Here is an 11,940-nt window from a genome sequence, read left to right as displayed (position 1 = left end):
GTAGACATTTTGCTTGTTGTGTTTTGGTTCCGAAGTAACTTTCTTGTGTTTGATTGTTTCCCAACACTACAAGCTTTTGTTTTACTGGATTACCCTTGTGTGGATACTTCGTTACCTCACTGAGACTGGGACTGAAGACTCTAAGGCAGCGTTTCTCAAAGTAGGCGATAACGCCCCCTCGTGGACGGTGAGTAAATCTAGAGGGCGCTGGAGGCAGGGTACCGAACGGTGACCAAAGGAAAAAGTTCGGGTCACTGACAGCCGTTCCCTTTCCTCTGTTAAACGGGTAAGAGGAAACATTGCGTTTAATAGTTTCCAGATGTTGATGTATAATCTATTATTTATTTTATAAATACGATAGCTATTTTTTAAATAAGGTCCGTTTGTGAATAAAAGTGAGAATAATGCGCAATCACGGCAGTATGCATATGCTTCTGCTCCGAGCAAGCTTGGCGCGCGTTTTGACGCCATTTGCAGCCATATCGTCTGTCTGTATGCTGAGCTGTAAAAGTTTAAAATGTTTAAGAAAATTGAGTCTCCCGCCGACTGTGAGATACGATCTGTTATTCGATTCTTGAATGCAAGAAACTTGGCAGCAGCGGAAATTCACCGTGAGATTTGTGAAGTTTACGGTGATAATGCTACGAGTGACAGTAAAGTTCGAAAATGGGTAAGAATGTTCAAGGATGGGAGAGTTAATGTGCATGATGAGCCACGCCCTGGTCGACCTTCTCTGGTTTCTGAAGATTTGGTTCGTGATGTAGATAAGAAAATTCGAGAGGACCGACGATTCACGATTTCAACGTTATCAATTGAATTTCCACAGATTTCAAGATCAGTTTTGTATACCATTGTTTTGGAGAAACCGAATTATCGAAAACTGTTTTCTCGGTGCGTTCCAAGATCTGCTTTCTGACGATAACAAAACAAAAATATTGGGCAGTGCTTTATTGTTTTGACGCGATACGATCATCCACACAGTCCACACCTTGCACCCAGTGATTTTCACTCGTTTCGATACTTAAGAGAGTTCCTTGGTGGTCAACATTTCAACGACAAAGAAAAAGTGAAAACTGCAGTCGTGGATTGGGATTCTTGACAGGCGGCAGATTTCTTTGAAGTCGGAATTCAAAAAATTGTTGAGCGGTATGACAAATGTTTAAACAAAATGGAAATTATGTAGAAAAGTAGATAAAAGTATGTAGAATATGAAAAAAAATATATTTTAACGATATTTACAGTATTTTTTTTCTTATTAAAAAACGAACCTTATTTAAAAAATAGCCCTCGTAGAAATAGAAATACATTATTAATGTAATATAATAAATTATACTGTATTATATTACATTATGTTCATATACAAATAATGTATTTTTCATACTTTTCGGTTATCCATTTTTTCAGTTATCCGACCAACTCCAGTCCCCAATCGAGTCGGATAATCGATGCTCTACCGTACTGTGTTAGTATGGATAGCACTGATCACATCTCTGACTCGCGCACCAAAAATAAAAAAAACTCGCCCTGCACGAGATTTAATAAAGCGGGATACAGAAAGCCCTCTCCAACTCCGATCGGCCTCTTCACGCGAGCGGGCCTTAAAAAAACAACACACACAGTTTTCTAAGCCTCACCGTCTTTTGTCTTCACCCAAAGATGCAGGACACAGGAAACCCCCCCTTCAGTCGGTGTCTCCGAGCGGGTCTTAAAGATGCGGGACAAGGGAGCCTTCTCCGTCTTTACTCAAATCTCCGAGCGTGTGTGCTTTAAAGATGCCGGACACGGGGCGTATCCGCCTCTCGTCGTCGTCTCCTGCTTTCGTCCGAGAGGGCCTTAAAGATGCATGACACAAAGAGTTAGTTTGAGTAAAAAGGCCGACGGGAGATTCCATCTCTTTACTCGAGCGGGCCTAAGAGAAAGGCCACACAGGGAACCCTTTCTGCCTCCCCTACATTACTCGAGTTTACTTAATCTCAAAGAAACGCGGAATTTTCGAACAAATTTACGCTTAACAATATAACTACCTACAAGAGTGAAAGCTAACAACACATTCTAACAATTCGTTACTTATTGTTAGAATATATTGTTTAGAACGCGTGACGTATTACGATCCCGTCATGTGTTTACGTCACCTGTTACGTAAAAACAATCAGTTTGAAATATTTCAGAAAAGAGGGCGCAGGGCGAGTATTATCAAATTTAAATTTATTATAAACTGCTAATAAAGTAATTTACGATTGTCCCTCCTGTGATTTATTAATTCTAACACTGAAATATTTTCTTAAACGCATTTTAGTGTATTAACTCCGGCTTTCTTGGCGGGGTCGGTATTGACCCTTCAAGGGTCGATGAAAGTTTTCGGAGATAGCTAGACTATGCAAATATTTAAAATTTTACACATTTTTCTTGCTCTTAAATAAATGATTTTTAATAATTACTGTATATAAGAGGTTATATTATATATAACAACATTGAATGGGTCGACAGAAAAAATACTTTTTTAAAAAGGGACAATACACGAAAAAGATAAGTTAAACCAATTAATACAATGGTTCCTATTCATTTTTATTAGTTTGTAGGCAACTTGAACTCGAGATATTAAATGAAATAGATGCCAACATCCGCACTGGCATGCCACATGTATTTACAGCAACTTTTTTTTTGCTACCAGTGCCATAAATGTCGTTTTCACTGACTTCTATGAGTATTGTCTAAAGTAACTTATTAAAATGTCACTTTAATGTTTGTTATTTATCATGTTTTGTATCCGCTTATTGGTTAGAATGTGCTCCGAAGAGGTAAACTTTATGGCCTCCTTGAAGTTCACTGGTAATTTCAGATAGAAACAAGAACAGATGTTCCAGAACAATACATTTTCTTTCAATTTAAACAATAATTTAAGTAGCATTTCAATTAAACATATGTGAAATCAGTTTTATTCAATTATCCCAACTCTACTGGAAGTAGAGTTGGGATAATTGGGTCATAATAAACACGTTAGTAGTGTGAAGTTCAAATTCTTTTACAGTGGGGGAGGTAAGTAGTGTTTGATTGGTTAATTTTGTTGCTTGACAAAAGTGAAAATGGCAGTTGTTGAAATTGACTCTGCTGCAACCGTGGCAATGCATTGACTTTATCTGAAAATGTGCCGGTACTTGCTTAGTCTGCACACTACCAGTACTTTTTAGGTAATGTCAAACAACACTTAAAAATGTATCAGCAGGAATTGATTGGAGCAATAAGGTGGCTAAGTTGAGGGTGGGAAGACTGTATATAAGCAGACCCAAAAGAAAGGTTTGGTTTAATGGGATACAATAAGTAATGTGCTAAGGATGAATGTCTTTCAAGGACTTCCTACAAGAATATGACCCCCCATCTAGGTGAGACAGGTGAGGGAAACCCGGAAAACTTAAAATATGGGTTTGTGTCTGCCTATTGGCCCGACACAAATCCAACTACCAGTGTTTGGCGGTGCATTGATGGGCTCTGAAAGAAAGAAGAGCACCAGAGGGGAGTAGAATGGTAGATAAATAAATGGTTTATTTGTGTATGGCACTGAAACACGTGGGCAATTTGCTGAAGAGGGGGACAACTCCAGAGAGACTTTCTAAAAGAAACAGACTCCCAAGTTATTTAGGTGTAAGACACGAAGAAAACCCGGAAAACGCCCGTTGGCGAGGTGAGAACAAACTACCAGTTTGGATGTTTTATCCACTTGACTGCCGGTGGGCAATAGTAATCTCATGTAGGATATAGGAAAAGCCGAACATAAACAATATTAGAAAAAAGGTAATTTATTCATATAAACAATCCTATCTACAAATAAGTTTTGTTATAAAACAAATCCCAGTATTAAAAAATACCACATTAGTTATAAAATTTGTACTAATGCTATATACACATGTTAATCACACTGGCATGGTTAAGGCACTTATTCCATATATACATTCAGATGTTATCTACATTTTCATTCACAGAGTGTAAAATTTAATGCTTTACACATTAATTCTTTAAACTAGAAATTTCCAAATCACACGTCGAAAAAAAAAATATAATTTCTCGCCTTTTGTTCTACAAAAGAGTATACAAATTTTTCTACAAAACAAACACATTTACATTAATACAGACTATGAATTAAATAAGTAATAATACTTAATAAAGTTAACTGATCCCAATATCTGCGACACATAAATATGTATATACACATAAACTATATATTACAGAAGACGAAAAATAAACGTGCAAGCGACAATGTTAATTTTGATCGTGGAATCTTAAGTCGAGGTATTTTCCGAACGGAACCATTGGCAGTCGTAGTACACAAACTTTTAACACAACACTCGAAAAAAACGGTCGCAAGAGTTTCTAGTGTCATTACAAAAGTAACAATGTGAACGAGTCGACGACAAAAAACAATTTTACGTTAAAAGAAACTGAAACATCAACGGTAATGAAAAAATTAACTTCAAAATGTTATGGCAGAAACTTGTTTGCGTACTTTTGTCGGCAATTAAATATACTTTGCATTTGCATAAACCATCAGGAATATGTCAAGGCACTTAATATGCATGTATACAAAACTTTTGTAATGTTAAAATATTGTCCAGTTTAAAAAAAAACACAAAAATCAACAAAATAAATATTAATAATTTGTTTGCGCTTTGTAAAAAGTTAGTAATCTTTGTGTGGTTTGCAAAGTGCAAACAAACACTATTTAATACATTCGGTTAATGCAGTTAAGTCTAGGAACGACGAACGAATTCGTCGTTCCTAACTTCGGTCGTGTCTTCGATACTATCATGCGTAGCCAGAATACAGGAAACTGCCTGCTGTACGTTCCAATCGCACTGAAGTAGTATGTTTTTGCTATTTTCTATATTAATATTGTAGGTATTTAAAATACGGAGTAAACTGGCGAGTTTGATAGCGTTATGAATGTTCCAATCGGTATCGTTCAGTGCAAAGAGGCAATCTTCGGGCGTTATCGACTATAAATAATAATTTTTAAAAAATTACAGAGAATATTTTTTGTAATTTTTAGTCAATTGAAAATTAAAGCTTTACTCACTTCTTTTGCGAGTACTTTTTGCATTATTCGTACTTCGTCCGAATCTATTCCTCTAGCCCGACCTTGAGTTCTATTCAATAGTAGGAAAATAATGTTGTTATTTAGAAAATTTTTGATTTAAAAAAAAGAAAAAGGGAAACTGCTCTTTTCTAAATTTACCTTTTAGAATTTGGTTTATCCATAGCAAATTCTAAGAGATCTTCGCAACTAACGTGATCGCTACTATTGTAAATAGCTGGAGAAGGTGCGCTCTCTTCTGGAATATCGTCCAAACTATCGACTTCTGCTTGAATTTGACTCTCAAAAGAGTCATTCAAACTGAAAAGTTATTATTATATTTACTATTTACCAACATATTCTCTTATAAAATTAGGAAATAGTAGAATTATCTGCAAGTTTTTGCTGGTTTGGGAGGATAAATGCAATTTTCTGTCGGAAACGTAGTTTGTAATCCATCAAAGGTGTCGACTTTTCGAATATTTTTGTCGTCATTTGTTAATTTATTATCCGACAAAACTGGCTGACCGAAAGATCCATGCAAACCTGATTCAATATCAGTTGAATGTTTAACAGTTACAATCTCACTGGTATCGTTATTTGCTGGAATAACTAGTGGATATTTATGTTAATGACATTTTAAAACCAGCGGTGATCTTGTCCTATTTCTAGGAGGAAGAGGATTCTGATAATAATAACAACATTCATTGTTATCTTCTTTATTATTATTATTGCAAGTATCCTGTGACGTAGCATTCAGAAAAGTAGATTTCGACTGATAAATTTTCGTTGCTTCCGTTTCGTTCCTTTCATTGTCGTTATTGACATCAGAGAAGCGTTCATTTGACATCAAGACAGGGTTTGCCGAATGAGTATTTTCAATTTCGCGATGAGTATTAGTGACGTGTTTTGCACTACGTTTATTACCTCGAACTTTGGGTCGAACGGGTCCACCCATTCGTAACATTCTAAGTGCATTTGAATTCAATGCATCGTGCTCAGAATCCACCGTATCTATTCCACTCTGTAAATTGTTACGATGTCCATACAGAATAGAATTTTGTTATGAAGAATTATGCGACGGAACAGGGTGAGATAAGCTTCGTTCTAATCCTTGACCTTTGTCAACTAAACTATTATAAGCCTCTTTAGCTTCCTTACTAATAATATCATTGATATCAGGTATGGATTCTGCCTCTTCACTGAAATTTCTTCTTTCAGGTTTGGGGCTTGTTTTGAATTTAAAAGAGAACTTTCGTTTTGTTAACGACAAAGTTTTGGGGCTTTCTAATGCAACATCCGAATCCGATTTATATTCAAGTTCCAACATACTTTTGCTGGCAAGTTCTTTAGCCATTGCAATAGCTGAATCTAATGTATGTTGATCCGTAGCAGATATGGGCTTTACCATAATTTGTTTCTTTCTACTGCCTTCTCTTCCAATTAGTTTTGATGTAATTTCTTTTATTTCATTCTTTACATTGTTATTATTTTCTGCAGAATGTTGTTCTTCAACTTCCGTATCTTGTTTGTTTGACGCCAATGCCTTAAACACCTCATCCATTAAAGATGGCCCAAAATCTAACATCTGTTAAATAAAATATTTTAAATTATTATGCATCTGCAATCGACTAAATAGTTTTGAATTTATTTTCTTACCTCAAATCAAGGACTTTCGACCGATGCGAAGAGTTCCTCGTCACTTATTTCGTGATATTCACGATCGGGACCATGCTTCAAAGAATCGCCATGTTTATGCTTCTTCTTTGTATCTTTATTGACAATTTCTTCATCTTTGCTCTTAAAATTCATGCACGAATCAAAATTTTCATTGTACATTTCCTTTCTCTCTCTTCTAGTAGAAAGAAGTATTTCTGGTTCATAATTAGGTGGCGGTGGTTTACAGACAAATGTAACTAAAGAACACTCGTCTTAAATCATTTCTTGTTTTACATCTGTCCATAGTTCTAAAACAGAAATTTTGGCATACACGTTACACATGTACGTTGATTCATATTTATTAATTATATATATATATATATATATATATATATATTTTATATAAATTATTCAAATGAAACAGACTGGACCATAGCAAGCATACAGTATTATAGCATAATGACAAAGTTGTGTTAGCTGCTATAGGAAATCATCTCTTGCATTCAAACAAGTGTCTGAACATGATACAAGTTTATGTATACCTTCAACATAGAAAGCTGAAAGTTGTGGATAAACCATTCAGTTACAGCTGCTTGGCACAGATTCTGAGAAACTATAAAAGGCCCAAAAACACAGAATGTGCAAGGCAACTTTCATGTTTATTAAGTTGTAAGGCAGCTGTCACATCCCAAGTTCTGCAGCATCTGCCTTACCATCCCAATTTAGTTTCTCGGTGTTTGCAGATTCCAGTCTGATCCAAATCCAAGCAGCTGCAATTGAATTGTTCCTCTTCCTATGCAGAGGGTACAGTTCACACATGTCTGAATGCAGAAGGTGATTTCCTGTAATGGCTAATGCAATTTTGTCATTATGCCATACATATAATCCTGCTATGGTGACAGTAACACTGTACGTTTTATATGATCCAGTTTATCCATTTCATTCGAATGACCGTTATATATTAATTAAATCAAAAATACCTGTTGGTAATCCATTTCTATTATCTATTATCGAATTGGATTTATTTAGCAGAGGAGTTCGATCTGAGATTTCCGAAGTGTTTCTAGACAAACAAGTAGTACTCTGCTCTTTATCTTCATGGGGTTTATCTGTAATAAATTTCATTTTTATCGATGTTTTTAATTAAAAATCTTACTTTATAATCCTAAAATATAAGAATACACATAAAAAATATAATATAGGAATAGTAATAATATAAATAAAAACAGGGCATTCTTAAATCATGTCTCCAAATTGTTTTTACATGGGGAGCTTTTCCTTTTTAAATTGGTAGTTTGTAGTGCTTGGTATTCTTTAGACAAGTTCAAACATCCAGTTAACCGGGTCAAAGGCAGTGGCGTAGCGAACATAACTAGCGCTTGGGGCACAACACTTTACTGGCACCCCTCTCCTCCTCCAGAAACACACACAGTTTGTCTTGGAGACCATTTAGTTGTCCCTCTGCAAGTGATGCCCGGTGCATGATACATCCCCTTGCTCCCCCACGCTACGCCACTGGTCAAAGGCATGTTATTTCCACCATCCACTTTGTATTGTAAGAAGGAAATGGTTTTTGTAACATCAACCATTCCATATCTGGGTCCCCCTTTATTATGTACTTGTAGAATTTTCAAGAAATTTGGCTACATTTTGCAAAACCCACCTTACTTAGGATATTTTGTAATGTTAGAGAGTTCTGTTCGGGTACTTTCTCTCGAATTCAGATGTTTTGTTCTCTATGAATGATTCTGCCTGAAGAGGAGAGTTACATACTGTCGAAAGCACTCACAAAATATATTATTTTTATGTAATGTCAACAGACTGGGTATACATTATCTTTTTCTAGTGGAGTTATACTTTGATTTTAAGATTTTTATAAATCTTGTTTCTTCCTTTACCTTGAATGATAACAAATATTAATTTAAAAGAAAGTAAAACAATTTACAAGCATCATTACAGTTTTGCACACGATGTATTTTATGTTATAAAAACATCCATTATAACTTTATGCATAACACACCATATAAGAATAAGAAAAGGTTCACATTAGAAGTTTATTTTATAAAATTGTGAAACCAGTCGTATTTGACCCTTCATTGACATTAATGCATCATCACCGTTACACACGCCCATATAAGAATGTGCTTGGTGTTTGTCAGCCATGTTTTTGCTTTGGTACTTTGCTTTTAGTTATCATCTGTTATTACTTATTTAATTGTTAATGCAACAACAATCTTCAATATCTCCAGGAGAAAACAAAACGAAAGCTTTAATGGTGTCTGTGTTTGTTATATTTTTACATGGTATTGATTGGTATTAAAACTAACATCAATCAATTTAACTAACATTTTACATGGTATGTTGTTAAACTTATAGAAGACTGGCCATTAATTGTCATTGTCGTCGTATAACTTATTAATGCCTAACGCCATCGTCAACCCACGTAATCCACATAATTCACATATCCCACATTATTTTAGTAATTAAACTAAACCCTCCCAAAATTCCAGTTGATTTTAATACATCAACTTTTTCTACTCAGAAGATAATAAATTTAATCGCAAGTTAGGATGCGAGATAAGTTATCCTAACTGGTGTCAGGACCTCGAGGAAAGATTTGATGAATGTTTCATTATTTCATTTCCATCCTGTATGTGGAACTGAAGTCCTCACTTCTCACAGTTACTTATTACTCTTAACAGATTATAGATAGAAAGCTTATAATGCATTAACATTACTTGTATGGTGTATTAGTAATATATGTAGTGATTTAACCATCTCTCTTTAGTGCACACTTGGATTTTAATTAATTAAAAATTCCTTTCAAAATAATCTGAGAGATAATCTAGAAATTTAGTGTTATGTTCAATTTGTAACAACAAATAAATAAATTTACATACGTACTGTGGATGTCACACCAACAATTGTTTAGCTGAAGTCAAAATTCACACCATTAAGGAGCGCTTTAACTTTTTACTTCCGGGTAGCACTTTCGACGTAGATAAGAACGTCGTTCTCAGGCAGTAATTAAAAATGAACAATGAGCTAAATAAACAATTGGTAAACTCTTTGAAATGCAAGTGGCCAGAGAAATGAATTAATCCACGCTGTATTTTTATTGCATTAGAAAAAAATATAATCAACCATTTGGGCTTAATTTCTATAAAAATAAAATTTTTGAATGGAGCATATATGCACTTATGCTCCTTATATAAATACAGTAGAGCGTCGTTTATCTGAAAGCCGGTTAACCGAAACGTCGGTTATCCGAAAGCTTTCCAGTCCGACTGTGTCGTGCCGAATCGAACGTTTTTGATACTAAATTAACTTCTAAAGTATAATTTTCATGTTTTTATATTCTTCAATATATTTATTTTGTTTGTACAAAATGCAGAAATAATTTTTAACGATACGATAGCCTCGATTATTATTATAAAAATTTTTGTTAGGCTTAAAATCGACGAAAATTCAACACGAAGCGACACGCAACGGAGAAAAATTCAACACAAAGCGACACGCAACGGAGAAAAATTTGAACATCGGACAGGTTAATGTATTTTTTCGTACATAATGGGTAATCGGAACAAATCCCTAATCTGAACAACCCCAGTCCCCAATTGATTCCAATTTTCGGTTCACTACTGTATATATATTTTTTTGCTACGTAAATATTTTCTTATGTTAAATCTGTTACATGTAGCCTACTGTATAAGGTTTTTCTAAATACACTCTACTTGTTTGCTTGATGACACATTTCTTGAAACGTATCCCTATCGTTAAGTGGAAGATTATCTGTATTATTTTTTTTGTGTGCGACTTAACCAAATTGACTTACGATAAACTCCCAGAATCGAACTTGGTCGTAACTTGAAGACTGTCTATGACTTTATTATACATTTATAATCAATTTTATACTAATAATTTTATTAGTATAAAATACTAATAAAATTATACTAATATTTATACTAATAATTTTTTTTTTTTTTTCGAAGTTAAGACAATGAAGAAAATATACATTTTCAAGTCTATGTTTTAATCCATTTTTCACCAACCACAGAAGTAACAGCTAAAAATACATGAAGATAAACTTCACGAAAAAACAAACAGTAAGTAGAAAATTCACATGGTTAAAACGATATCAACGTCAGCCTTTCTATGGAGGATCTGACGTTTTCACATTAAAAACAATGTGTATGGTGAGAAGATTATACTTCCGTTTTTAATGTGAAAACGTCAGATCCTCCATAGAAAGGCTGACGTTGATATCGTTTTAACCATGTGAATTTTCTACTTACTGTTTGTTTTTTCGTGAAGTTTATCTTCATGTATTTTTAGCTGTTACTTCTGTGGTTGGTGAAAAATGGATTAAAACATAGACTTGAAAATGTATATTTTCTTCATTGTCTTAACTTCGAAATAGAAGATATCCAGAGTTATGTAACAATATGTAAACTAATAATTTTATTAAATTTTGCACCATAAAATCTTGATCATTGTAAAGCATTTGCTACAGAAATTTATTAGGGATTTTTATAAATATATTTTATTTATTATAATAATAATAATAATTTGATATTTTTCAAATATGATCACCTATATTAAGTTATTAATTTACATTTCTAAATTAAATTTTTCCTTTTTGATGATGCTACAATTCATACAATTATCTGCACATAATAATTAAAATTACCTGCATATAAAATTGGTGACTTTGTTTGTACTATTAAAGAAATTGACTTACCTTCTTCTACTGGCATAAATACTAATTTTACCGTCGGCTCTTGTAAAACTTGGACGATTCGTCGGCAAATTTTGTCCTAAATACGCTACGGTATTAGCGAAATTAAAAAGTCCAGTTTTGCCATTATTTAGGATTCCTTTCCATAACTGAGGGTTCTCTGCATTAGGTCTATATTCAAATTAAAATGTATTAAATTTTTAACTGCATAATTATAAGAAAATTATGTAAGTAAACCGTTAAGTAAAAGAAAAACAGAAAAATGTATTTATATAACAAACAACAATCTGATTTATTTATATCACCAAACAATCTACCAGATTATCCATCAAACTATATTTAAGCTAGTAAATAAACAAACACAAATCAGTTTGGCTAGAGGTAGGTGGTTATGTCCCATCTTACAGTAAATTTAATAATTAAAAATAAATTAATTTTAATTTGAAATATTCTAAAAGAAAAGTGAGTCAGAATCTTG

The 11,940-nt window shown here is 33.8% G+C and overlaps 1 pseudogene; it reads right to left on the bottom strand.

Moving 5' to 3' along the window:
* Nucleotides 1–3,778: 3,778 nt before the first annotated feature.
* Nucleotides 3,779–11,633, bottom strand: LOC136986854 (activated Cdc42 kinase-like; annotated as a pseudogene).
* Nucleotides 11,634–11,940: the final 307 nt, after the last annotated feature.

Source organism: Centruroides vittatus, unplaced genomic scaffold (assembly GCF_030686945.1).
Source record: "Centruroides vittatus isolate TY-2023 unplaced genomic scaffold, ASM3068694v2 scaffold_1209, whole genome shotgun sequence".
NCBI classification, from domain to species: domain Eukaryota; kingdom Metazoa; phylum Arthropoda; class Arachnida; order Scorpiones; family Buthidae; genus Centruroides; species Centruroides vittatus.
Note: the sequence above shows the minus strand (reverse complement) of the source record. Positions and strands in the feature narration are given on the sequence as shown.